The sequence below is a fragment of the Acinonyx jubatus genome, chromosome E4 (assembly GCF_027475565.1).
Source record: "Acinonyx jubatus isolate Ajub_Pintada_27869175 chromosome E4, VMU_Ajub_asm_v1.0, whole genome shotgun sequence".
NCBI lineage: Eukaryota > Metazoa > Chordata > Mammalia > Carnivora > Felidae > Acinonyx > Acinonyx jubatus.
Window position 1 is genome coordinate 53,709,572 of NC_069395.1, and position 27,611 is coordinate 53,737,182.

The window sequence follows — 27,611 nt, forward strand, 5'->3', positions numbered from 1 at the left end:
TCATTATCACACCTTCGAGGACTGTTATGTCAACATGGCATCATTTCTCAGATTTGTCTGCATATTATGGCCACTTCTGAGTCACTTCACTTCCATAGCCACTTCCTGTTAAAAATCCCAAGAGTCACAGACTCTAAGAATTTTAGAGTCAGAAGGGACCTCTGAGATTGTGTCTGCTTCCATGGTGCATATAAAGGTAGCAGTGAGGGGAGCCTGGGTGGCTCAGTTGGTTGGGCGTCCGACTTCGGCTCAGGTCATGATCTCACGGTTTGTGGGTTGGAGCCCCACATCAGGCTTGGAGCATGCTTCGGATTCTGTGTTTCCCTCTCTCTTGGCCCCTCCCTCACACGTGCTTGCTCTCTCTCTGTCTCTCAAAAGTGAATAAACATTAAAAAAATTTTTTTTAATTAAAAAAAAAGGTAGCAGTGAAAGCTATTTGTTGCTACAAGTATAAATTCAGGATGTGAATTTTTTTCATTTGTAAGGTGTGATTTAGAGGTGGCAAATTAGGGTGAAGCTAGACTCCCTCTGACTACTCTCACACCCAAATTCAGCTTATTAGAAGGAAGGGAATAGGGTAAAGGGAAGAGAGGGAGCAAATCCATAATCTTCTTACATGGAGTGAGTTACCACCAGGTACCGAATGGAGGAAGGGTTGGATGTGTGTGTGCCCCATAGAGAAATATCTAGTATAAGATGACTACTAAGGGGCGCCTGGGTGGCTCAGTCAGTTAAGCGGCCGACTTCGGCTCAGGTCATGATCTCACGATCTGTGAGTTCGAGCCCCACGTCGGGCTCTGTGCTGACAGCTCAGAGCCTGGAGCCTGTTTCACATTCTGTGTCTCCCTCTCTCTGACCCTCCCCCATTCATGCTCTGTCTCTCTCTGTCTCAAAAATAAATAAACGTTAAAAAAAATTTTTTTTAATAAAAAAAAAAAGATGACTACTAAGAGATATCAGGTCTGCAGCGTCTGGGCGGCTCAGTCAGTTAAGCACTCAACTCTTGATTTCAGCTCAGGTCATGATCCCAAGGTTGTGGGATTGAGCCCCGTGTCTAGCTCCATGCTAAGTGTGGGGCTTCAATAAGATTCCCTCTCTCTCCCTGCCCCTCTCCCCTGCTTGTGCTCTCTCTCTCTCTCAAAAAAATATTTTTTTAATTAAAAAGAGACATCAGGCCTTAAGTAATGTTTTAAGATTGCTTATCGATCTGCTTGCTTCCCCTTCCTATGGGACACTATTCCTACATCAAAGCCAGTCAATGAAAGAAAAGCAGCCTGCTAACACATGCTGAAAGTGTGGTTAAAAAAAAAAAAAAAAGAAATGAGAAGAAAGCAGTTTGCCTAGTCCCAGTCAGCCCTCATATTTCAAAAGTAAAACAAAGAAAGCAACTTTCAATACCTCATCCAAATCCTCCTGTCAGCTTCTCAAATAAAAGCATAGAGTCCTCAGGTACCCCCCCTCTTCTCAAAGACTATGTTGGAATACCTCACTTGAATAGACCTGCTTCCACCAAGAAATGTTCACAGAGTACATTTGCTGGATACTCAGTGTCCATACCAGATAAACAAGAATGTTCACGAAGCTTACCATTTTGAAAGAGTTGGGCACATACATGATCAATCTGTTGTTCCTGGAGCCAGATGGCTGTGAATAGTGAGTTGTCAGCTGGATTCTTCCCTCTGCTGCCCTTAACAAGAAGAAAAGTTCTCTATTCCTTCTCAGAGCCACCTTAGCCTTCTCTCTTGGTTCTCTCTACCACTTCCATCTTGTTTCTCCATCTTCACTCTGTCTTCATTTCAACTTCCTCCACTGACCAAAGCAGCCATCACACTGCTCACTCTGCTGATTTGCTGAGGCACAATACTCATTTGACACACCATATTTCAATGGAGTTCACATGGACTGCCTGGTAACAAAACAAAAACAAAATACAAACAATACAGTCATGCTCCTTTTTAGAGAAGTTGGATCATTTGCTGAATTCCATCAGGATGTGAGTTATCTCCAAATGTATGCTATTACTTCAATCTTAAATGTTAGAGAGAGACAAAAGTACGGGCCTGGCCCTGCAGGAAAGCAGTGGATCCCTTCAGTATAATATGGGACCCAAAAGGGGATGCTGGAGATTGGGCGAGGATAGCAGGGATGTGAATGAGGGAAGAATAAAGGCTGTAGAATCACAGAGCTACCAGAAACTTCAGAGATCATCTGATCCAATTGCTTAATTTTTACAGATGAGAAGATAGAGTGCCATATACTTTAAGAGATTATTCAAGATCACCTTGCTGGTTATGTCCTGCTAAGAGTAAATTCTCCAATGCAGCAATTTTCTGGTTTATTTTTTAATTGTATTGCTTCTGCAAAATAAGGAGGCTGGATGTTAAAGCACACCAACCATCTACTGTATAGCATATAACCAGACTCCTTTTTCTTTCACCCTAATAACTAGACTTCATTTTTCACCCACTCCATATCCAACCCATTCTCTCTTATGTCTGGAATACATATGACTTGCTAATCCGCTCATTTTACCACGTTGGGTTAGTGATTTTGGAAGTGACTTCTGCCCCTCACCCAGGTCTGACTTTGTTTCTGGTACTCATTCACTCTGTGCTTAATTCTTCAGCTTAACACATGATGCCCCAAATAGTTCCCATTCTCCATCTCCAACTCCTTGTCTCCATTCACTCCTTAGGGCACTCAAAAATGAGTTAGATGTAGCCTTGTTTCCCTCCTCTAGTCTGAGCTTGCAGAAAACCCCATAGGATGGATGCTACACTTGAAAGGATTCATGGCTAATAACCAGAATGGACTCCTTGAAATGTCACTGGGTACTACTCCTGTAGTACAGACACCATATGTCTAACAAGGATCTCCACCTAATAGCTTTAGTGTAAGTTCACACACCCAGTAACTCTGACCCAAGAACCAATGCAATGGAGAGGCCCACAGAAATCTGAGTTGCTACATCCTGAACAACTCATATTCCATCAAAAATGCAACCTGTCCCAAGCTGTGATTGACTCTAGAGGAACCCAAGCTCCTTTACCCCACAGTTACATCTCCAGAGGGCAGCTGGGGCCAATTGGTCTTCCCCATACTTGCATTTATGGCATCCTCTCTTGCCTCCATGATTTAATTTCTATATCTTCATCATTATCACTGTTCTGTGCTTCTTCTCCCTTGCATCTTCCCTAACAATCTTTCCCACACTTTCAGTCACCCCCTAGCACATCCACAAATGTGTCACTCAGAATCACTCCAGATTTAAAAGACTGAATTCAGCCACCCCACTCTCTGAACGCCTTTTACTCTTGCATTTCTCTCACTCAGTTACCTTCCCTACACCTGCTTTTTATCTGAACCAGATCCATCAATCCAATGACCCTCTCCACCTTCTCCCAATTAGCCCTTTTGGTCCCACTTCCTTCCCTAGTTGGCACTCTGCTCTAAATATTAAAAAATGCAGCACACCATTCCTAAGGAACCTCATCCATTCCTACTGGGTCATATAGTATCAAATCTTGTCTCTAGCCCAGATACTTTCCTTAAATGTTGATACATTAAACTAACAGACCCTTCCTCACTGAACATTTTTCACAGACACCAAAAAATCAACCTCTCCATAACTAAACCAATTATTTTCCCAGTAGATTTGTTCTCCTAAAATGGAGTAAGGTTCTGGCATCCATTAGAGAGAGAACTTCTTTCATCTATGCCATGACAACTACCTACCTGTTTAATAATCCAAACAGAAAATCCAAATCATAAAGTATGCCTCATACATGCCTTCCCCTGCTACTGCTATCTTGAGAAAGCATAGACTCAGATCCCTTAGACAGTTATCAACAATAACTCTTTAGTAGGGCTGCTTTCAGACAGTAATGATAGAATTAACCAAAAGCAGTTGCAACTCTGAAAGCTATTCACTGTCATCTACACATGGTCTGGTTAACTACATTTTGGGTCTTCCCATTATGAATCCTGACAGACTTGATCTATTATATGACCTGTTAAACTTCCTTCATCTCTTTAGTCTGGCATTTTAGATACAGCTTGCCCAAAATTGCTCGTGGAATAGTTTCTGCTCATTCAGCCTAAGCCACACATTTCCTATAAGTTTCTTTTTTACTGTCTGATGACCCATTTAAGAAACCAAGGTTTGTAAGTTTATTAATCACCTGATCTTCACTTATTCATTGCCTGAGTCCTTCACTATGAGCTTCATAAAGACAGTGATATTTTTATTTACCACGTTTGTATCTTCAGTGCCTGGAACAGTAGCTGGTGCATAGTAAGTGCCCAACAAATATATATTTGTTAAATATATGGAAAAAAAAAGATGGCTCTCGGGCTTCTAGTTGGCGATTGATGGCTGGAGGAGAAATGAACATAAGGATATTATTTTGGACTTCTAACAGCTTAAAATTAAAAAAAGATGAGAGATAAGAATAATACTAGGGAGGAAAAAAGTCAAAGTATAAATATGTATATTCAGCAGATACTAAATACATAGGTATAAATAAGAGATTTGATGGTGAGGGGCGCCTGGGTGGCTCAGTTGGTTGAACATCTGGTTCTTGATTTTGGCTCAGGTCATGATCCCAGGGTCGTGAGATTGAGCCCCACATCAGGCTCCACTGAGCCTGCTTGAGATTCTCTCTCTCTCTCTTCCCCTCTCTTCCCTCCCCCTCTCTCTAAAAGAGAGAGGGTGAGAGAAAGATTTATTTGGTGGTGAAAAAAAGTAAGGTAGGGAACACTAAATAGTTAATAAGAAAAAAGATATGTGAAAGAAAATGAGAAGGTCAAGAATTAGAACAGTACCTAGGTAATTAATAAATATAGAACTTTGCATCCTTGATAATGAAGCTCTCCTTGGTTGGGGGTTGAATCTATCATAATTATTCATTTACTAAACTTTAGTTATATGGATTTCACTCTAATAAATGCTTTAAATGTAGAACTACAAAGATGACACACTTCGGGACAATCAGGCAAAGAAAGCAGAGATGAAATCAAGTGAACTGGGCATGGAAAATGATACCTGGATGGAGAGAAGTCACATCTGGAGAATTTTAAATATACGACTTACCACTAAAAGTAAAAAACCTCAATTGTGGAAAAAAAGAAACCTCAATTGTGTAACTATGCCCAGGTACTAAGATTCTTCAAGCTATAATAATGCAATTCACTGAATTCACAATTGTGGGCAAACTGCGATGCTACCCGTGACCCACTAACTATCCCACAATGTTTACAGCACCCCACTTTGTGAAAAGTAATGGGGAGACAGAAATTCATAAGATAAGTCTCAGTCCCAGAGGCAGAGACCTGAAGGAAACCAGATGATTAAAGGCATAAGACAATGATGTCTACATAGGAGTCCCAAGTAGAAGGGACTCCCTGACCACAGTGGTAATAATGGTAACATATGGAAAGGGCTTTTATGTGAGCAAGATCAGACATGAGCGTTTTCAGGGAGGGGGATTTGGAGTAAAGCATCTTTTGTTTCAGTACCAAAGACAACTGAGCACATGTCCTTATCTGAGGAACTGAGGTTATCATTGGCTTTCTCAATCTCCTTATCCTACGTCTAAACTGCATCCTCTCCTTTCCTTTCCTCCAGTCTCTGGGAAAGGGGAGAACTTTCTCCTGTTTCTCAGTTTCTCCCATTTCCTTGTAGATCTTGTTCTGTTGATTATTCAACTCCTCTTGCTACTATTCCTCAATCTCTCTATTGTCTATTAAAACTTGCTCACATCCTTCCCTTTCAAAGCATACATATCTGACCTTAAAACACCATCCATCCATCCAAGATACTGCTCCAATTCCAACCCTTCAGGCCCCACCACTCTACAGAAACAACTCCAGCAAGGTCCACAAAACCCCTTAATTATCACATACAAAGGAATATTTCAATGTTTACCTAATTGATTACGCTATTGCACTGTTTCCCAAAGAGTGTTTCCCAAAGACCCCAGTTCTGTGTGCTATTATTAATAGTAGTTATGTAAGAGGAAAGGGGAGATTCATGGTCAAATTAGCTGAGGGAAGTTTACTTTGGAAATTAAAATGTATGGGTTTCTTTGCAGCAAGACTTCTGAGAAACACTAATATGTACAGATTTTTTTGTGATTCTGCAAGAGAAGTATGTAGATTTCAGCATTTCTCAGCTTGGCTGACCACAAAATAATTTTGCAAATAGTATGTCATGGGAGGATTATTCCTTGGAATAGTCCCGGAGAAACACTCCTCCTTATCCTTTGACATAACTGATCATTTGTTTTGACATTTTTCCTCCTTTAATTCTGATACCTCACTTTTTGCTCTCCTACTATATCCTTCCACTTCTCAAACTTTGCTTTTTCTATCCAACCTTTAAACATTAGTATTTTGCTTGCCTCTATATTAGATCTCTTCCTCTGAGCATTTTTTTAATAACCTCATTTGCCATCCTTATTTTACTACTTGCTATGAACTGCTGATTCCTAAATCCATGTGTTTGGCCAAGATCGCTCCACCGCATTTCAGACCATATATCTAAGATCTTGTTAACTTTCCCACTTAAATATATTCCAAATATCTCTAACTCAACATGTCCAAAGCTTTTTCTTGAAACCCTGATCCTTTTTTTGTGTTTCCTATCATGCTGAGGAAGACCACTATCCATTCAATCATTTAAGCTAGAAATCACCCAAGACTTTTTCCCGCCTTCCCTCCACATATTATCAGTCACAAATCCTACAGTTATGCAAACTATATAAATACCATAAGTACCTAACTAAACTATCTATCTAACCTATATACCTAAACTACCCAAGTTTCTTCATTTACCGATCACATATTTATTGAGTACTAACTATACACCATGTACCAGTCTAAGTGCTTTGGATATAGCATCAAACAGATAAGATCCCTTCTACCATGAAACTTACATTTGTAGGGAGAAGATAAACCATATACACGTGTTATAGCCTGAATGTGTCTCCCCACAAAATTCATATGTGGAAGTCTTAATCCCCAATATCTCAGAACATGACTGTATTTGGAGATAGACCCTTTAAGGAGGTAATTCAGTGAAAATGAAGTCAATAGCATGGGCCCTAATCTGACTGGTATCCTTATACGAAAAGAGATTAGGGGCACCTGGGTGGCTCAGTTGGTTCAGCATCTGACTTCAGCTCAGGTAATGATCTCATGGTTTGTGGGTTCAAGCCCTGCACTGGACTCTTTGCTGTCAACACAGAGCCTGCTTTAGAGCCTCTGCCCCCTCTCTCTCTGCCTCACTCCCACTTGCTCTCTCTCTCTCAAATAAACATTAAAAAAGAAAAGAAAAGAGATCAGGACACACATGTACAGAGAGGAGACCATGTGAAGACACATGGAAAAGATGGCTATCTACAAGTCAAGGAGAGAGGCCTCAGAAGAAACCAACACTACTGAGACACTTTGACCTTGGGCTTCTAGCCTCCAGAATTGTGAGAAAATAAATTTCTGTTGTTTAAGTCACCCAATCTCTGGCACTGTGTTTTGGCAGCCCTAGCAAGCCAGTATGTCACGTAAACCAATTTTTTTAAGAAAATTTTAGATGGTGAAAAGTGCTTTGAAGGAAATAAGACAGAGAAATGTGTTGGCAAGGACAAATGCCCAGGGACAGGGACCCGCCTAGCACATTCTAGGGAAGAAAGGAAAAAAGAAGGACAGAAGGAAAAAGTGACAGGATATGAGGTCAGAGAAATAGGCGGGGCCAGATCCAGAAAGAAAGCTCCAGCCCTCAGCCAGCTGCAACTCTTGCACAAAAGTAAGAAGAGGAAGGAGCATGCTGCCTTACCTTCCCATGTCGTAGTCCGTGCAGGAGAGAAAGTATGAAGTCTATTTCCTGCTTATAAAGCAAATCCTAACTTCTAAGACACTGGACTCAGCCCAGAGGGCAGCAGACTCTTACCCATGAGATTAGTTACTCCTGTTTCTTTGGAGAGAACATGTAAGAAATAGAAAGGCACACAGAAACCACCCCTCAGGTACTTCCCAGAAAGGATAGAAAGGTTGATGGGACTTCCTTTCCATATGGGCCACAGAGGAATATGGAGTGGGGAAGAAAAGAGTCTTCCTCTAGAATCCACCTAAATTTTCTGTTATTAATTTCAGAAATCATCACACTTTCAGGTTTCTTACTAGTAAATAACATGCAAACAGATTCACCCTATTCCTCAGCAAAGCTGAGGTTGCATGATAGGCTGAGGCTGATGGCTGAAAACGCTGGGAATCCATCCTGGAAAACCATTTCTATTAGTTAGGTGATATGGACCTAACTAATAAAAGACTCTGTTACACATAGTATATCACAGGCCCTTTGAATTTTCTCAGAACTTACACAGACTCAGGCCTATTTTTTTCCTCAGCAGCCATAGCCACAATAGGAATAGCAGCAGCAAGAGCAGTAACCATCTATGGTCCATCTACTGGGCACAAGTTGTGGGGTGCCTGGAGGAACAGAGTATAAAGTTCTGTCCCCAGCTTTAAGGTCCAGTTGGGGAAACTGCTGTTCCTAGGACTTGTCTTGTTTATACAGTTTTCTCATCTGGACAGTAGATGTTTATAATGGCATACCTACTAGCCTTTAAGAGATGAAAAGGTTTAGGGTAATTTTCCAAATAATTATCTGGTGCACAGATAAAACCCACATGGTAGGCAGAATTCTAGAGAATTATAAAGAACCCCCACAAGGTTCCCATCCCTTGGCTATTCAACACTAACTAATCTATGTATTGCTGTGAAGAGATTTTGCAGATGAAACTAAGGTTACTAATCAGCTGACCTTAACATAGGAAGAATTTCCTGGATTACCTGGGAAGGCCCAATGTAATCACAGAAGCCCTTAAAAGCAGGAGTGAAGGCAGAAGAGTCACAGAGATGTGGCAGAAGAGGTAAGCAGAGGGAGATGAGGCAGAAGGGGAAAGTCAGAGAGATGTGAAGTATGAGAAAAACTCTGAAGATGGAGAAAGGGGACCATGAATCAGGAAGTTCAGGTGGCCTCCAGAAACTAAAACCACCTCTGACCAAGTGCCAACAAGGAAACAGATACCTCAGTCCAAAAACCCCATGCAAGTAAATTAGGCCAAAATCCTGAATGAGCCTGCAAACAGGCTTGGGTCCAGAGTCTTTAGATACAGGCCAAGGCCCTGGTTTCATCAGCCCTGGTTAAGACTCCAAGCAGTCTGGGATGCCGTGACTGGAACTCTGAGCTACCCAAGCATGAGATAATAAATGAGTATGGTTTTAAGCTGCTGAATTTGTAGCAATTTGTTACAGCAACAACAGAAAACTAACACAGCCCAAGAAGGTTATTACATGATGGGGCTAACAAACAGAGAAGCTGACTAGGGAAGGAGCAGAGGGTGGCTGAGTATCCTTTTACACAACTTTTTTAATTTACATCCAAGTTAGTTGGCATATAGTGCAACAATGATTTCAGGAGTAGGTTCCTTAATGTCCCTGACCCATTTAGCCCATCCCCCCTCCCACAACCCCTCCAGCAACCCTCTGTTTGTTCTTCCTATTTAAGAGTCTGTTTTGTCCCCCTCCCTGTTTTTATATTAACTTTGCTTCCCTCCCCTTGTGTTCATCTGTTTTGTGTCTTAAAATCCTCACATGATTGAAGTCATATGATATTTGTCTTTCTTTGACTAACTTCGCTTAGCGTTAATACCCTTTAGTTCCATCCACGTAGTTGCGAATGGCAAGATTTCATTCTTTTTTATTGCCGAGTAATACTCCATTGTGTATGTGTACGTGTGTGTGTGTGTGTGTGTGTGTGTGTGTGTGTGTGTGTGTATGTTATTAGTTAAGGGAGGATAGGCTCTTCTACAATAACAGATAGATGCCCTCCCAACCAAATCTCAAGAACTCACAAAATAAAAACTTCTTTCTTCCTTTTTTTTAAGATTATTTATTTATTTTGAGAGAGAGAGAAAAGGTGTGAGTGGGGGAGGGGCAGAGAGAGATGGAGAGAATCCCAAGCAGGTTCTGTGCTGTTGGGCTCCCGTGCTGTCAACACAGAACCCCAACGCAGGACTCACGACCTGAGCCAAAATCACCAGTGGGAAACTTAACCGACTGAGCCACCCAGCTGCCCCTAAACCATTATTTCTCATGCTCCAGTGCAGGCTGGCTGCTCTCCCAGATGGCTCTCCTCTAAGTGGTAGCTCAGGGCTCAGGCTGTCTCTAACTTGTGGCTCTACGGTCTTGGAATCCTTTACTTCCAGTCACACAGATACAGGGAAAGAACACACAGAAGATCTCACAAGAAAGGTGTTATGGCCTAGGATCGAAGGTGTGGCACATAGGCCCAAGTTCTCTATTAGATCTCATCACAGGTCCCACCCACACATAAGGAAGCTGGAAGATGAAGTCCTCCTATGTGACAAGGAGAAAAACAGAATGATTTTATGAACAGTTACTACTTCTTCTGCCATAATAAAGGAGTATTTTTATAGGAGAAGGGTCCAAAAGACATTGGATTTTAAGTGACTTTGAAAGATTGTGTGACACTTGGGTGGTAAGATCATCAGGAGAGATGGAGAATGTTGACTCTGGTCTTTGAGGTAGGTAACAGTTATTGGAACCCAACCAAACCTGTCAATGTGGGTCAGCTTGTGCCCTGGGATGTTTGTGTATGTGAGCCAGAAGAGCTCTGTGCTGAAGCCATATCCATAGGGACCAAGTGTAGATGAAGAAGTGTTGCTGAAAAGTGGGAGTCTGGAACACCAAGAGCATCACTGCTACAGTGGACAAGCACTGCTGAAGCCATGTGCAGGGCTGGTTTTCAGCAGCAATCCTGAGCGGTGGTGGGCAAGAGACTGACCAGACCCCAGTCCTCTCCATAGCTAGCACTGGAAACAGGATGAGTCCTTTGCACCAAGTAAACCCTGAAGCTCCTAGCCAATTTAAGAAGGAAAGCTTTAAAAGAGAAATCTCGGTCTTCTTGCCAATAAAATAGGTAGCAGTTCAAGCAAATAATTAAAAAAGCAGAGATGTCTCATGTTTAAATAATGTTTGTTGAGCAATTCATTCTCATTAACTGAAGAGAAAGACAGTTATGAATAGAGGACAGGAAGAAGAGCTTCAGAATGGAAGAAATCTAACATGAAGAAAACTAAGCAATGCATTTAAATTACTTTTACTTTTAATCAATAATCCCTGGCCCCATAGCAGGCTGAGACAGACAGATCACCTGGCCAGAGCACCACCCACTGAGAAATGGACAGCTCTGTGTGAGGTGATTCCACTCAGGAAATTCAGGGCCCAGAGAACAGAGCATAATTTCTGCTCTATGTATTGAGTCATGGGTGGAGGTGGAAGGATACCCTTCCAGTACGTAATTAAAGTACTGTGCAACTGTGGGGGTGTTTGATCAACTTCTTACATAAACAGGATCTACATGTGAGAACATTTTCAAAGGCTGAATGTGGAGCTTCCCTAGAGACAGAGGAGCAGCAGGTGGGCCGCCAGCCAACCAACCACTCAAACAACAGGACCAGAACTGACATTCTGAAGCCCACTGGGCTCCTTGCGACCTCCCCCACTGTCTCAGCCCACTCACACACAAACCTAAGAGAGGTACTTCTCACCTGTGGGTTGCCCCTACGCAAACCCCAACTGCACATCTGATCTAATCTACAGAGGCCTTTCATATAGAGAACACACTCGCTCAAACAAACCTCCCTCATGGGAAAATGGCATCTCTGCTCAAAAAGCCTAATTTTCCCTCGGGAGCTATCAAATTATTTGCTCTCACTAAAAGGGTGGAATCATGAACTTGTTAAAAAACAAAAGCTGACCACTATCTCACAGTCTGCTCATCAGATCAACTGTTTGACCCAAGGGGTCTGTGATTATCGTGCTCATCTGGTTTAACCCAGGCTCCCCTCTGCCCATGCTGGGTAGCAGTTACAATGTCCTTGATCTCCTCAGTCCCTGAACTTTACTAACATGGGCTCCAAGCCCCCAAATCTTATCCTTTTTCTGGTATCCCAGGGTCTCCTGCTCCACTGAATGGATTCCAACCTCTCTCACTGTGGGCTCTATTCTCAGTTGTTAACTCTGTTCAACACGTGAGACCACTTGGCAGTGGGCCCTTGCTCCCACCAGACCTAACAGACCAGCAGCAAGCTTTGCCACTGACTCCTACTTCCTTTCCCCTGCCACTGCAGATTTTCTGCCCCAGCTCTGAATCAATCTCCAAAGAAGGCCTGGTATTTTAATCCACAGCATTCTTTACCACAGAACCAGGGAAATGTTCTCTAAGACAAGGCCAGAATGCACTCGAGTAACATTCTCCTGAGATTAACAAAAGTGATCCTCCTGGCACCACAGGTAAATAGTATTCCTTTACATTGTACCAGGCATAGTACTAAGCCCTCGGGATGAACAGATGAATAAGGGACAATCCCTGTCCTAAAAGAGCTCTCTAGTTCTGTATTACTCTTGCCTAAATTTGGTAGGCACACAAGCCAGTGAGCTGGCAACTTCTTGAGCAAGTGCAGTGTTACAGATGCTCTAAATTATAGCACGAAGAACAGTTCTTGGTAAACCATAATTATTGGAAAGAACCAAGGAATTCCCCAGCTGGTATTAGGGGTAGCACCTAATTCTGGATTCTTTTCATTGAGCTTGAAGGAAAGGGAAAAACAGATTGTTCATCTGGTTTTTGGTTTTCCCTTCTGACAAGTTGCCAGATCATTGCTTTTGTGAAGAATCTGTTATCCCAAAGCAACTATGTTTTCTGTGTTGCTCCCTGGAGGGTGACAAATATAACTGCAAACAAAACAAGCATCCTCAGGAAAACCAAGCTGAAGTAATCACATTGTATCAGCATGCTAGTACTTAACCTAGAAAAATAAACTATAAAGGGTGAAAGCAATAAATATATATTAATAGACCAGAAAAGCTTTAAAGTAATTTAGTCCTCACAAAGCCCCTAGGTACTTTATTGCAAAAAACACCTAGGTTCTTCAGAAATTTCCCAAGGTCAACTGCAGAACCAAGAAGAGAACCTCACTTTTATAATTTATGCATATTATAAACCCGGGGAATACTAACGGGTGAACTTGACCTAAAACTTTTCCCATGTCTTCCTTTATTCCTCCCCTTTTCATAAGATGTGGGTCTTCTGGAAATAGGCATGTTTGGAATTATGTGGCTATGGATGAACCTGAGTACTCCTAAGGGCTTTTGTTTTTTGTTTTGTTTTGGTTTGGTTTTTGGTTTTTGGTTTTTCCTGAAGGCGTCTGAATATGCCAGTGTTTTCCTAAACCAAATGGGAAGCAAGAGAAGTTATAGATACAGCAGGGAGGAAAGAGAGTGGTATTGATCAAGGCTCGCAAAATAAATAGACTTCTCAGACTTATGAATATCCCTGAATTACTGATCTCTGGGATTCAACTGCCCGTCACTATTATTATCCTATTCAGAGTTGACAGTTTATCCATTGCTAATAAGTGATTCTCCCTAGACAATACGGGGTCTCTGTGAGGCTATATCTTAGCTTCCCCGATTAGTTTCTGTACCCCCTTACCACAGGTTTCTTCCATTTAATACAGAACACTCTCCTTTCTATTATAAGATAAAGGTCAGAGTCAAAACCAAAGAGTTTCACAAAAACAATAACCGTCTTGTTCCCCACAACCTCTCTCTACCCCATAACCTCCCCAAAGGGAAAAAATGCAAGAAGGGATCTTGGTTTGAATGGAAATTGATTAAACTTTTTTTTCCAGTTTCAACACTATTTTTTTTAAACTCTTGGTTTCTAGTGACCTTTCAAATACAGAATAATTAAATGCTGAATTTGTTATAATCAAAAAACCTAAATTCAAAAGTCATTCAACAATTTTGCCAACTCTTATTCTGGGGGCATACAAGACCCTGAAATTTTAGCGGTTCCTGCCCTCCTCCCAGCATTGCTGTACCTTGTCAGGGATGCTGATGCACTTTAAATAATGTAAGAACTATGACTCACGGCCCCAAAATTTCTCATAAGAATTTTATTCTGTCTTTAGAAATTTAGCAAGGAATGTTCCAGAAGCATGTTCAGCTACAGAGATAGACTGACAGATAGATGATAGACGATAGAGAGATGACAGATTAAATAAATGTCAGATGACAGAGGATACATTAGATCAGATAGACAGATAAAGATATACATCTAGCCTTCTCCTATATCTCCAGATACCCTACCTGTAGATAGCTGTATCCACAGCTGAACATATTTCACAAATGGCATATGTGTCCACATGCGCGCACGTACACACACACACACACACACACACACACATATTCAGATTCTGGTGCTTGGATATCCCTAAGCATTCCACCCTTTTGGAGTAAAAGTTTCTTAACTACTCAAATAAAGTGGTGCAAGTACCCAAGTTCCACATGGAGGAAATTCCTTGCCCACAGGACTGGGAAATGGATGATGTCTACTCTATTAGCCCACTCAGCAGCCTGATTCTCCGTAACTGCCTGACTCTCAATTCTTGGGCCTGCTCTCCTAGCACTGCCTTGCCCACAATGATTACCAATCTTCTTTTTATTCTCTAAAGCCCCACTAACTTGAAAGTGTGTGTGTAACAGAAGTTTAATGAAAATTTAGGGGCGCTGGGCTGGCTCAGTCAGTAGAGCATGTGACTCTTGATCTCAGGGTTGTGAGTTCAAGGCCCATGTTGGGCATAGAGCTTACTTAAAATTAAAAAAAAAAAGTTTCATGAAAATATAGAAAGAAGTAAGCATAGCTGAGAAACATATAGAAATATTGGTCTTTGCTGACCTAAAGTTCCTTGACCACCTCCACCACAAGTAACATCCTACTTGCCAAAGATTTCCTTAGGTGCCCTATTGGGTGCCTCCTCCATGGATATCCTCCTATCTTTCATATTCTGAACCTCTCTCCCAGGCTACCTGGGTAGTCCTCTCACCTTCTTATGCAGGGTAATTCACCTCTTCCTTTGTTTTCCCCTCTCTCCATAGGACACTTACCAAAAAGACCCAGCAAAGTGATTTTTCTAAGCAAAACACTGTTTACCTAAGATGGGTTTATGCTATGACCAGGGAAAGCAAAAACAGCTATAGTTGGTTTTGTTTCAAATGACATTCTTTTTCTTTTTCACCACACATAGACAAGCACTGAAGTATATGTATGTGTGTGTGTATATGTACATACCTCATTCTCCTTAAAAAATAGATAGATAGATAGATAGATAGATAGATAGATAGATAGATGTATATATATTCATTCAACTATTAAAGAGATCATCCCTGAAAAATGGAATTTAGCAAAGCTGGGAGCCTTTCTTTTTCTACAGAGTGTGTGTGTGTACATGTATGTGGACTGTGTGTGTGTGTGTATGTGTGTGTGTTGTAAAAGACAATCAATAATAATTTAATAATAAATTACTTTGCAATTTAAAAAGATAAAAAACATTATGAATGAAAACAGAAATCCGGGGCTAATCCTTCTCTGTTTCCCCACATCCTATCTACTGATAAGCTCTGTCTCCAAAACATCACATCCCCTTGCGCTTCCCTTTTCCTCTGCTGCTACCCTCTGGCTTATGACCCACCACTTCTAACTCAGATATGACAGCCTTGTAATGGGTCTCCATGCTTTCACTTCTACAATTCACTCTCTTCATAGAAGAGAGATTTCTTTTGTTTTTTAAAGTTTATTTTTATTTATTATGAGAGAGAAAGAGCAAGCAGGGGAAAGGCAGATAGAGAGGGAGACAGAATCCCAAGCCAGCTCTGCACTGTCGCACTGTCAGTGCAGAGCCCAGTGCTGAACTGTGAGATCATGACCTGAGCCAAAACCTAGAGTTGGATGCTTAACCGACTGAGTCACCCAGGCACCCCAGGAGAGATTTTAAAGACACGTCATGACCTCCCTGCTTAAAATTCTTTTGGAGGTGCCCCAATAAAATGTAAACCCTTTCCCAAGGCCCTGCAGGACCTAGTCCTCATCCTCCTCTCTGACCTCACCTCCTGTGGCTCCCCCTCTTGTTCCCTGTGTTCTTAGTACACTAGCTGGAGCACATCAAACTCATTCTTGCCACAGGAGCTTGCCACTTGCTTATCCCTCTTCACTGGGCTAATTTCTTCTTTAAATATCTTGGCTTCAATGGCACTTCCCTAGGAGACCCTCTCTAAGCACACTTTCTGATATAGGTCATGATGTTATTCTCTATTGAGTACTCATTTATCTGTGCCTCCAATAGAATATAAGCCCCATGGGACAGAGACCACAATTTTTTTGTTCTCTGTTATAAACCCTACAAATTAATATAATATGTGGCTTATAGCAACATATGGATGAGTGGATGAATGAATGAAGCACCTTCTCCTTAAAAGGTGTTGTGCAAGGAATTTTATATGTAGGTTTAAAAATATGCTTGTGCTTCCAGGATCTTAGCTTCAAACAGGAGGAATAAGACTTGTAAACAAATAATGACAAAACGTCACAGTAATTCAGAAGAAGAAAAACACTAGGTAAGATAACCAAAGACTTTGTAGATTAGTGATTATTTGAGATGAACACTGAGAAATGGGTAAGATCACAAAGGATGGAAATTACAATATTCCAGGCAGAATAAGCATAGACATATGTACAAAGCACCCTTGGGGGGAGGGGGTAACATACTGAGCATTTTGCTTAAAGGTGTTATGTGGGTGATGTGGGAAAATACAAATTGGGGTCAGAATTTTGAAGATCATGAATACCAGAATAAGAGGTTTAAGCCTGTAGTTTCCTAAAAGAATATTGATATAATTAAAATGAACTTAAAGTAATTCTTACAGTGGCATATAAGGTCAATGGGAAGGTGAATTCTTCTGCCAAGGCTGCCATAACAAAGTACAAACAAATTTGTGGCTTACACGACAGAAATTTATTTTTTCAGAGTTGTGGAGTCTAGAAGATCAAGCTCAAGGTTTGGGCAGATTTGGTTTGTTTTCAGGCCTCTCTCTTTAGCTTGCAGATGACCACCTTGGCACTGTGTCCTTACATGGTTGTCTCTGTGGGTGCATGTAATGAGTGTCTGTCTCTTAATCTCCTCTCACTAGGAAACCAGCCCTACTGGATTAGGGCTCACCCTAATTACCTCATTTTAACTTAATAATTTTTTAAAGGCTTTTCTCCAAATACAGTCACATTCTGAGGTGCCAGGCGCTAGGACTTCAACATACAGGCTAAGGTGGGGGGTGGAGGAGGGGAGGGAGAGACAATTCAGCCCATAACAGAAAGTGAGGGAGGAGAGGGAATCATTTTTGTGACTAAGTGTCAGCATGTTTCATCTTCCCTTTCTGAGTGTCACAAGGTCCCTTCCTCCCCTGTGGATCCCAAAGAAATTTTGGAAGGGTCTTGAATACATTCAAGAAGAAAAGAAACTATAATTTTGATGTAAGGAAATGGAGCACAATGGTGTCTGGTTAAGAAGCATTTTCTGCCTTACTTTTCACAATAAAGTTCTTACAAAGTCAAAATTGAGTTTTAAAATTCTGAATGTTTGATCTATGAAGACCCTGAGGTAAAAGCTTTCTGTGGCCTTTGTACTTCCACCACCCGCCCACAGACTGATTGTTACCTAAGGAATCCTAGAAGTTTTGTAAAGAATTATGTTTACTTTTCTTATTGATTCCTGGCCTGGCCCATTTCCAACAAATGTAGTGAATGAAATTTATGTTCTAACTTCACTCCTGGCTCCACTTAAGGTCCCCACCCTGAGTTTTCCAATGCCTCATTTGTCTTATTTGTTTACTTTTTTTGTTTTCACTTTGTAAGCTCTGTAAGCTTTCTTAAATCCTCTTTGTACCAAGGTAGAGTATTTTAAAAAATAAATGTTGAATTAAGAACAGTCGCAAAACCTGACACTGAATTTAATAATTTTGTTTCATAATAAAAGTCCTACAAATCACAGTTCTTACTAGACATGTCTATGGCCATAAAACTAATGGTAAACTGACAGGAATAAACTGAGGGAGGAAGAAGAGAAGGTTCTCCTGTTGTAGGAGCCTATGTCTCATGGTCAGGTTCTCCCTGACTCCTCAAAGCAGCTGATTTCTGTAATCCTCCAACGATGCCCAACTAGTGGCTCCATTTACACACTGAATCGCTCCCTGTCTTCACTGCCCCTCATTATTAACCCTGTGCTCATTTCTCTGAAATCGGTTAACCAGGAGGTATCCCTCTTGGTCAGAGCCAGGAGTTTAAACCCAGGAAGTGGTCACATGCATGACATTCCAGTGAATCCTATGAAACCACCAGCTCACTTTCTGACTGTACCTAACCTTCTGTCACATCCTAACATCAGGATCTGTCTTATGTATACATCTTGTCTCTCCAGGTGAACCATCAATTTGAAGGGAAGATTCATATCTTTTACTTTGGTGAGCCTCTCAGATAGGTCACAATGCTAGGGATATAGCAGTTCATCATAAATACTTACTGATATAACTGAATTCAGTGCCTCTAAAAAGGGCAGAAAAATTAGAAATAGCAACAGCCAAAGGATAAAGGGAAACCACAGGTCCAAGAAATAACCTCAGTTAATTTTGTCTGTGTGGGAGCTTTACCGTGAGACCAGAAATAAACCACATGGGCGCTGACCACAGGACACTTAAAAGAGAGGAATTCAGCAGGAGGAAGGAAGGAGATTATTGCTCACAATGCTATTTGGAGAAATACTGAGACTCAAACAAGAAAAACTGGCAGTCAAAAACAGTCATGGGCTATATTAAGTAGGAAGAACACACAGGAAAAAATAAAAAGAATGAGAAGAAAACACACATTTGCTGAGTGCCACTGCCAGACACATATTATTTAATCTTCTCAACAAACCTGTGAGGTAGGCACACAGGGAAACAGGCTGCAACAACTCAACAACTTCCTAAACTCACACAATTTGTAAATAATGAAGCTGAGAGCTGAGGCCCAACCCGTGTGATAGGAAAGCCCGAGCCCATGATTCAATACTGCACACTGGGCAGTATGTGTGAGGGGTTCAGACAGAAATGCAAATAGTGGGAGATCAATAAGCTAAAAGAGAAGGATATTAAAAAAATGGGGTGAAGTACAAGATGTTCAAGGTAGAAGTTTCAGGATGAAAAATCATGAACACCAGGCCTATACAAAAACATACATGTCTGATCAGGATGGGGCTACTTCTTTAAAGGCACCAATCACCTCATGTCCACTTTAATCCACAAAATTTGATAGTTCAAATTTTTTGTTCCTCCTGGTCCCTGTGATAATTCTCTTTAAGTTCTCACAGTTAAGAGAACTTAACTTTTCTCACTAAAATGAAAGTTCCCTGTCTTCCTCTTTCATAACATTGTAACTGGACACTCCCAAGAAACCAAGAAAACTGGTTATTTGTTTAACACATCTATTTTTAAAAAGATAATCTCCTAAGAGACTGAAAAATCAAGGCACAGATGGGAAGAAAATATTTGCCAAAGGAATTATACACAAAATGTATAAAGACTTCAAATTTCAACAATAAGGAAAAAAAACAACTTAAAAATGGGCAAAAGCTGTGAGCAGACACTCTACTAAAGAAGATACACAGATGGCAAATAAGTATATGAAAAGATGCTCGACATCATATGTCATTAGAGAATTACAAATTAAAAGAATGAGATACCACTACACAATAATTAGAATGGCAAAAACCCAAAACACTGACAACATCAAATGCTAATTAGGATGTGGAGCAACAGGAACTCTCACTCATTGCTGGTAGGAATGCAAACTCATATAGCCACTTTGGAAGACAGCTTGGCAGTTTCTTGACAGCTAAACATAGTTTTACAATATGATCCAGCAACTGTGCTCCTTGGTATTTACCCAAATGAATTGAAATCATGTCCACACAAAACCCTCCACATAAATATTTATAGCAGTTTTATTTGTAATTGCTAAGAATTGGAAACAACCAAGATGTCCATCATTAGGTGAATGGATAAACAAACTTTGGTAAATTCATAAAATGGAATATTATTCAGCAATAAAAAGAAATGACCTTCAATGCACATTTCTAAGTGAAAGAAGCCAGTCTGAAAAGGCTACATACTTATCATTCCAACTACAGGACATTCTGGAAAAAGGCAAAGGTTCATCACTTGTAATGAATATTATCACACCAATGCAAGATATTAATGATAGGGAAAACTGGGTATGTGTATGTATGTAGTTGGGAGTTAATACAGGAACTTTCTGTGCTTCCTGCTCAATTTTTCTGTAAACTTATAATTGTACTGAAAATAAACTTTGCTAATTAAAAACAAGGAAAGAAAAAAAAAAGATGGTACCAAAACATGTGTGTTTATTAGGCTCAATAGCTAATGGTGTGAAAATTAAACCTATAGACATATGTACTTGATGAGGATTTTGGTAAGTTTGGCCAAATTTTAATTTTACTTTGTCCTCTGAGGCTGTTTTACATTTGACACAAGTCTTAAAGCTCCTTGTCATTTGAAAATTCTGTTTTTAATGAATATTGTTCTTTTTTTACATATGAATCTACCAAAACAACATTTCTCTTACTCTAAATTGGTGGAAATTTAATGCCAATGTTTCAAGTTGTTTTAAGAAACACGTCACACTATGTTTCATAATCATGAGAATAAAGGGGAGTTCCCCTCTAAAGAATGGATTTGTTTTGTTTTTGTTTAAAACAGAAATCCCTCTTTTGGGAATACTCCTCTCATTTCATCCTTATCCACCACCTTTCTTCTTAAGCTCCAGGGATGAATTACCTTTGTAACACCAAGACCAAAAGAAAAATGAGAAAATGAGTAGTGATTACGTAGCTCCAACTAGAAATATAGTAAATTCAAGACAAATTCCACTATACCCTCTCCCAAGACACACAAAAAAGAAAACAACTCTGATGTTCATGCTGGAGAGTGATCATTTGCTTGTTATGACTTTATGTGGTTTCATAAAAGGCGAGGGACAGTCATTGTGTCACCGTGTTTGTAAAAACGGGGAAGAAAGAAGAGGAAGCAAATAACTCCTGGAAAGCTCAGCCCAAGTGAGGAGAGAAACTCAAGGGGCACCGGGACGCTGGGGAAATTCCTCTTAGGCTGGAAAGCAGAAAACTGAGACAAACATCAGATTTCAAAGCCATGGCTTACGGTACATCCAGGTTAGAAGTTGAAGGTAGAAGCTAAAAAGAGTGCTGGTATGAGAGTAAAATACTTGTGTTCAAAAGTCCTCTCTTTCATCAATTCACTTCTTTGGCCAGTTTTCCACTAATGATAGATGTTTAGTTCCTATTTCATTGTGTTGCTCTCAGTTGTATGGAGCAAGTGATGAAGATGGAGAGATTACAATTCAATATTCCAATCAGAGTTAAGGCTTTGTGAGACCATTTGAACGGGGACTGGCAAACTCTTTCAGAGTTCTGATTCATTCTACCAGGCCCCTGTGAAACCATCAAAGAAATATCGAGAGTTCCAGGGCACCTGGGTGGCTCAGTTGATTGAGCATCCGACTTCAGCTCAGATCATGATCTTATGGTTTGTGGGTTCAAGACCCACATTGGGCTCTGTGCTGACAGCTCAGAGCCTGGAGACTGCTTTGGATTCTGTGTCTCCCACTCTCTCTCTGCCCCTCCCCTGCTCATGCTCTGTCTCTCTCTCTCTCTCTCAAAAATAAAAAAAATAATAAAAGTTTTTTTAATATAAAAAAAAAGAAATATCAAGAGCTCCACCCTAAGAATCCTAATCCTCTACATGGTCCCTGTGAACAGGAGGTGCTAGGTAACAACTGGCCTTCCTTCTCAGCCTCTCAGTAATGCCCTTGACTCAGCTCTTGCAGCCCCATAAGGTAGTCAGCTTACCCACCTCATTCTTGGGTCTCTGGGTACCTAAGCTTTCTCCATTTTCTCCTCCTAACTGTATTCTAGGCAGCTGACTGGGATCTACTAGATGACTAGGTACTGCCAGGCATCATCTCTGAATTCTTTGTGTTCATTTTGAAATAAGATATGAAGCAATCAGGTTTACAAGGAAAGAAGTTATTCAATAAATATGAAGCAGCAAATTGGGATGAGTTAAAATAGAGAATGCAAGGACTCAAAAGATAATAAACTAAACTAGTAGTTCTCAAACTGGAAAAGCATAAAAACCACTTTGAAAGCATCTTTAAAATGAATAGGTACATACATCACCTCAGATCCAGTGAATAAAAAAGGTAGGGGTTAATGTCAACTAAAAGTTTAAAAAAAATTTTTTTATTTAAGTTTTTTAAATGGCAGGGGGTGAAGAGAGGAGTGTAATTTTTTTAAAGTTCCACAGTGATTCAGATTTTCAACCCTGTTTAAAGCCACTGGTTAAATACTGGGGTGCCTGGGTGGCTCAGTTGGTTAAGCGACTGACTTTTGATTTTAGCTCAGTTCACGATCTCATTCGTGGTTCATGGGATTGAGCCCTGCATCAGGCTCTGCACTGACAGCAGAGAGCCTGCTTAAGATTCTCTCTCTCCCTCTCTGCCCCTCCCCTGCTCGTGCTGTCTCTTTCTCAAAATAAATAAACTCTTTTTAAAACAATCAATAATTGTTTAATTTAAAACAATCAATAATCAATTTTTTTCAGGTTAGCAGTCTGAACATTTATAATCATATACACTGAACATATATATGTATAGGAATAGAAGGTTTAGGAAACTGAACTGAATCTGGATTATTCCTCTGGAAGTTTAATTTTGCCATTTGGCTTTTTCTCTTAAAAGCTAAATGTCTCCAAAAATGAGTTAGTAGATAATTATTTTAAGTTGTAAACTTATTCATAAGCATTTATTGCAAATGAACTTTAGAAGAAAGCCGCCATGTGTGTATGTGTATGTGTGTGTGTACATGAATACATGAGTGGGGATGAGTAGAGACCAACTGGCACAAACCTCCATGGGCTGTCCCCCATAGATGTTTTGACACCCTATTAAACGTTTTGAAAATCCCATAGGGCTTTAAGCCTCCTATACAGTCCGATCCTAGTCAGAGGTAAGTTTACTGGCATCACCCAGCAAAAAAAGGCAGGTCTGTGTGGGAGTAGAGGTAATTGACAAGTATGACTGGAGACTTGGGGGGCTGAGTAGTCACAGCTGTGGTTTAACTAACAATTTCAGTTTTGAGTTGCTGGGGCCCCCAACAACTGAGAGCTAGAAAAGTGATATTTGGTAGACAGAATCTTCCAGGCACCAGCTCTGAAGACCTCCCACCAGAACCCTCAGATCACCAAGAAGCAGGAAATGCTCTGGTAGAACTGTTGGCGCCTCAGAGTCTCTGGCCACTTTCTTAAAGGCCACGTCTTAGAGTTGGAGTCTGAGTTCTCTATTGTTTTCTGGTTCTCAGCCTAAGTTTTCTTTTCCTCTAAGTCTCATTATGGTAATCAGAAAAATAGTTTAGTCTATATGACTTCCACCATTCATTTCTTGGAGTACACTGGTTTTAATTTATAAGTTGAAATAATCCACATGTCAGACTTCTACTCATTCTTCAAGACCCTGTTCAGGTTTCACCCACACTATAAAGCCTCCTCGAACTACCTCCAGTGGCTAGGTACTCATACATTGTGTAGCAGTTGAATTTTATAGATATCTTCATTACAGAAAAACACATTATAGTAAAATTCATAACATGCCTATCTTCTTGAGGAAAAAGGCATGTTTTATTCACATGATATCTCCATTCTTAACTGGTTCTAAACTCAATATATTTCTTGGAAAAAATAAAATAATGAGAGAAAAGAATGGGAAGGGAGAAAGGGAAAAAGGAAGAAAAGGGAAAATACTTCTTTAATCTTATATTCAAACAATTATTTCTAGGTTATAAGAATTCAGTTTATCTTGGGCTCATGTAAATAGTTACTGGAATGAACCAAAATAGACTTTCACACAACAGGGAGGAAAAGGTAGTCACCTTTTGTTCCTATGAGGCCATACTCTGAAAGAATTTATGTCCTGGAAACACCTCTGATCACTGTATCTGGGAGTTCTGTAGTTCCCTCCCCAGATACAAGATGAGGCTGCCTTTCCTGAAGGCAAGAAAAGAGTTTTCCTGAAAAGCTCTTAGGAATGGCCTAAGATATGCCTCCCAGTCCTCCAAGTGAAAAGAAGTATAAGACTCTACATACAGTACTTGCTCAATATATACTTACCAAAGTTACACAAGAATGCCTTGAAGAAAGAGACAATTATGCTGAAGTGAATCATATTTTCACTTGAGGAAAATATACATATATGTGTGTATATATATGTGTATACACACATACACACACACACACACACACACACACACACACACACACACATATATACATACCAACTGCTCCAGAATGACTGAGGGCAAGGCTGAGATCAGTTCTCCATGTTAGAACTGCAGGCTAGTGGTCTTTCCAGGAAAAATGAACTCACAGTAAACAGACAGCTGGTTTTTAGCAGAATTGAAAAAAAAAAAGTTTTTAAAAGGGGACCACAGAGGAGTGATCTTCAAAAGTTACAATGAATATGGGCTCATGCCTGCTCTTCTGAAAGAAAAATGAACAGAAGTTCAGAAATTTAGAATTCTAGTTCTGTTGTTGACAAAGACCAGATGGGTGACTTTAACTAAATCAGTTTTCTGTGCTTCAGTTTCCTTATCTCTCCAAGTGGGAGAATAATCTCTGAAATATCTCTGGGTTGTTGTAATTCCAGGTCACAATTTGTGACCCAGTTCTCAAATTTAACCTCTTAAGTGTTCTCTAACAACAGTTCTCAGAATATAGACAATTTAAAAATGTGGAATAAATGAATGGGTGGGATTGAATGAATTTTATGCATTAACTTTCTGAGTCTGAAGCAACCTATTCTTCTAGGAAGGCGTTTTGCTCAATGCGATGAAAAGTATTCAGCAATTCCCAATAGCTTTTCAAAGCTCAAGTCATTGTGAGACCTTTTTGTTGTTGCTACTGTTTTCATGAACATCATATTTTAAGGACTTTTCCCCTATGACACGTTTTATATTTGACACTTTTCTTTCCATATTTCATGACTGACAGGACGATGGTAGGAAGGAGGTAAACAGAAAAGAGATGGTCAGTCTGAAAGGCATTTCTAGTTCTCATTTCCTCCTATTATATGAGGTCACTAAATTGTAAGAAAGGACATTAGAGCAAAAGCATCACAGACGCAGATATAAGGGTCCACGTAAGTAACAAATGTTTGGGTTATTAAAGGCACAAGCAATACTTTAATTCATCAAAAAAAAAAAAAACCTTTAATAACATCGCCATAATAGACTGTTGCACAACTCTTACTAAGTACAAGTTGCTCAATTCAAATTTAAGAGGATTATAAAACAAGAAATAATAGGCAGCAGGTAGGCTGAATAGTTGAAGATGGACCAACAGGGAATAGAAAGAAACCTTCTGATAAATCAAAGAAAATCACAGAAATACAATGAGAGAGACAATAATGGCAACTGCCTGGAAAGGAGTTAATTTCCTTTCTTCAGATGGGGTTAGGCAGACCATCTCCTTCCAGAGGACAATATTAGAGTATTATTACCCATACAGTCCAGGCGGGCAGCCAGGTCCTGAGGTGGGCCCACAGGAGAGACTACCCCGTGGAAGAGCCTAACTGATGTGACTGGGAAAAGGAATAATGATTGCAGAAGTAGCAGACGTGGTTTTCCCATACAAAAGGAACCTAAGAATCAATACTGAATGATGATGTATACAATTTTGAGATCTGTTGCTCCATTTTTCAGCTATTTCCATAAGTGCTTAGAAAAACAAATTATTATTATGGTCAAAGAACCTAACCACTTAGAGGAACACATGCAGAACTTACACAAATGGAGAAAGCACACACTTAAAGCTGAATAAGGTGCAAATCCTTCCTTGAAAGAGTTCAGTCTAAAACAAGAGTTCTTAACCCAGAGTCCATAAATAAAATTAAAGGAAATCCATTAAATCTAATCAAAAAATATTATTATTTTCACTAGCTTCCAACTAAAATTTAGCATTTTCTTCAATTATGAGTGTAGGCAATAAACTAAACCTCAATAGCATTAACAGTAATTGTGACCTTGTCAACAACTGAAATCACCATTATTTCCACCTTCTTTACAGTCATTGCAGATGTTGTAAGCTACTGACCTAGTACATACCCAAGAGCCATTTATGCTTGCCACTACTGAAAGTACATTAGTGGGGCGCCTGGGTGGCTCAGTCAGTTGAGCAACCAACTTCAGCTCAGGTCACGATTCCGCAGTTTGTGAGTTCAGGCCCCGCGTCGGGCTCTGTGCTGACAGCTCAGAGCCTGAAGCCTGCTTCGGATTCTATGTCTCCCTCTCTCTCTGCCCCTCCCTCACTCATGCTCTGTCTCTCTCTGTCTCAGAAATAAATAAACATTTGAAAGTACATGAGTAAACAAACCCACCAGTTAATTGTACTTACTGTATCAATAAAGAAGCACATATATCACTACAACATATATTTGGAAGTTTTCTTTTATATTTTGATAACTATATTTCAGTATCATTGGTTTGTTTTGTAATCCTATGTATACTGTTTTATAAATTTTAAATCATTCTAAAAAGAGGTTCATAGGCTTCACCCAGTGGCCAAAAGTTTTCAGAAGATTAAGAATTTCACATCTAAGAGAAGTCAGACAAGCACACAGCTTCTATACCAACCTGGCATTAAGTGTGGAGACTGTCTTTTGATAGAAATTTGGTTTCCAACCTTCTAGTTACTTCTCTGAGCTATCCCAGATCCTTCTAGTAAGTCCCTTTCCTGCTTATGTAACCTAGAGTTCATACCTGTTAAGTGCAATCAAGACTCTCAGCTAGTACAGTATTTAATTGGTATTTGTATATTATGATTTTAATAAGTGTATTTTATACAAAAAGTATAAATAGCCATAATGGGCTAACTCTAAAATATTACCAGTTTAGTAAGTCTCCTTACTGAATCTGCCCTAATAGATGCTGCCATCTACTTTATAGCAACCAGCAAATGACAGACAGGCCTAGTACCCAAAAAGAATTGAAAATGGAATTGTCTTGAAAAGTCAGCCCCATGAGTGGTAGCAATTTTTATATACTTATATAAACTGTCTTGAATACTTGACTAATGATTTAATGTATCTTTTTCCACTACCAGTATTTTCTTATTATTCTCTTACCAGTGCCCAAATGACTTGGTAACACAATAGATAGTGACTGATGGATCAGTGATGCAGAATTCAAGAATAATTGTTTCCTCATCCTTCAACCCAAGAGGATTTACTTATTGAAGAAAGAAAAGCAATCACCTTAATGCAGCACTCCCATGACTTGTATGTTCAAGGGCAAGGTTAAACTGAGATTCTACAACAAACAGGCCAAATAGGTTTCATCTCACATGCCCACTGGGATCTAGTGGTAGTGGATGCCTGGAGCAGTGATGAAAGTGTCTTGAAGCTCCCTCTTAGCTCAGCATGAAACAATGCCACAGTTAATTAACAACACTTGTCAAGGCACAAAAATGGTGACATGAGTGCTAGCTATCTTCCATCCTAGTTCTATATATTTTCATGA

At 40.0% G+C, this 27,611-nt stretch overlaps 1 long non-coding RNA gene across 2 annotated transcripts in view; it reads right to left on the reverse strand.

Moving 5' to 3' along the window:
* The window catches only part of LOC113595649 (uncharacterized), a 551,139-nt gene that overhangs the window by 459,989 nt on the left and 63,539 nt on the right, over window positions 1-27,611 (reverse strand). For both annotated transcript variants that reach the window (XR_008293228.1, XR_008293229.1), the window contains exon 2: window positions 1,588-1,906. This is a non-coding gene — a long non-coding RNA (uncharacterized LOC113595649). The remainder of the gene's footprint in view (window positions 1-1,587; window positions 1,907-27,611) is intronic.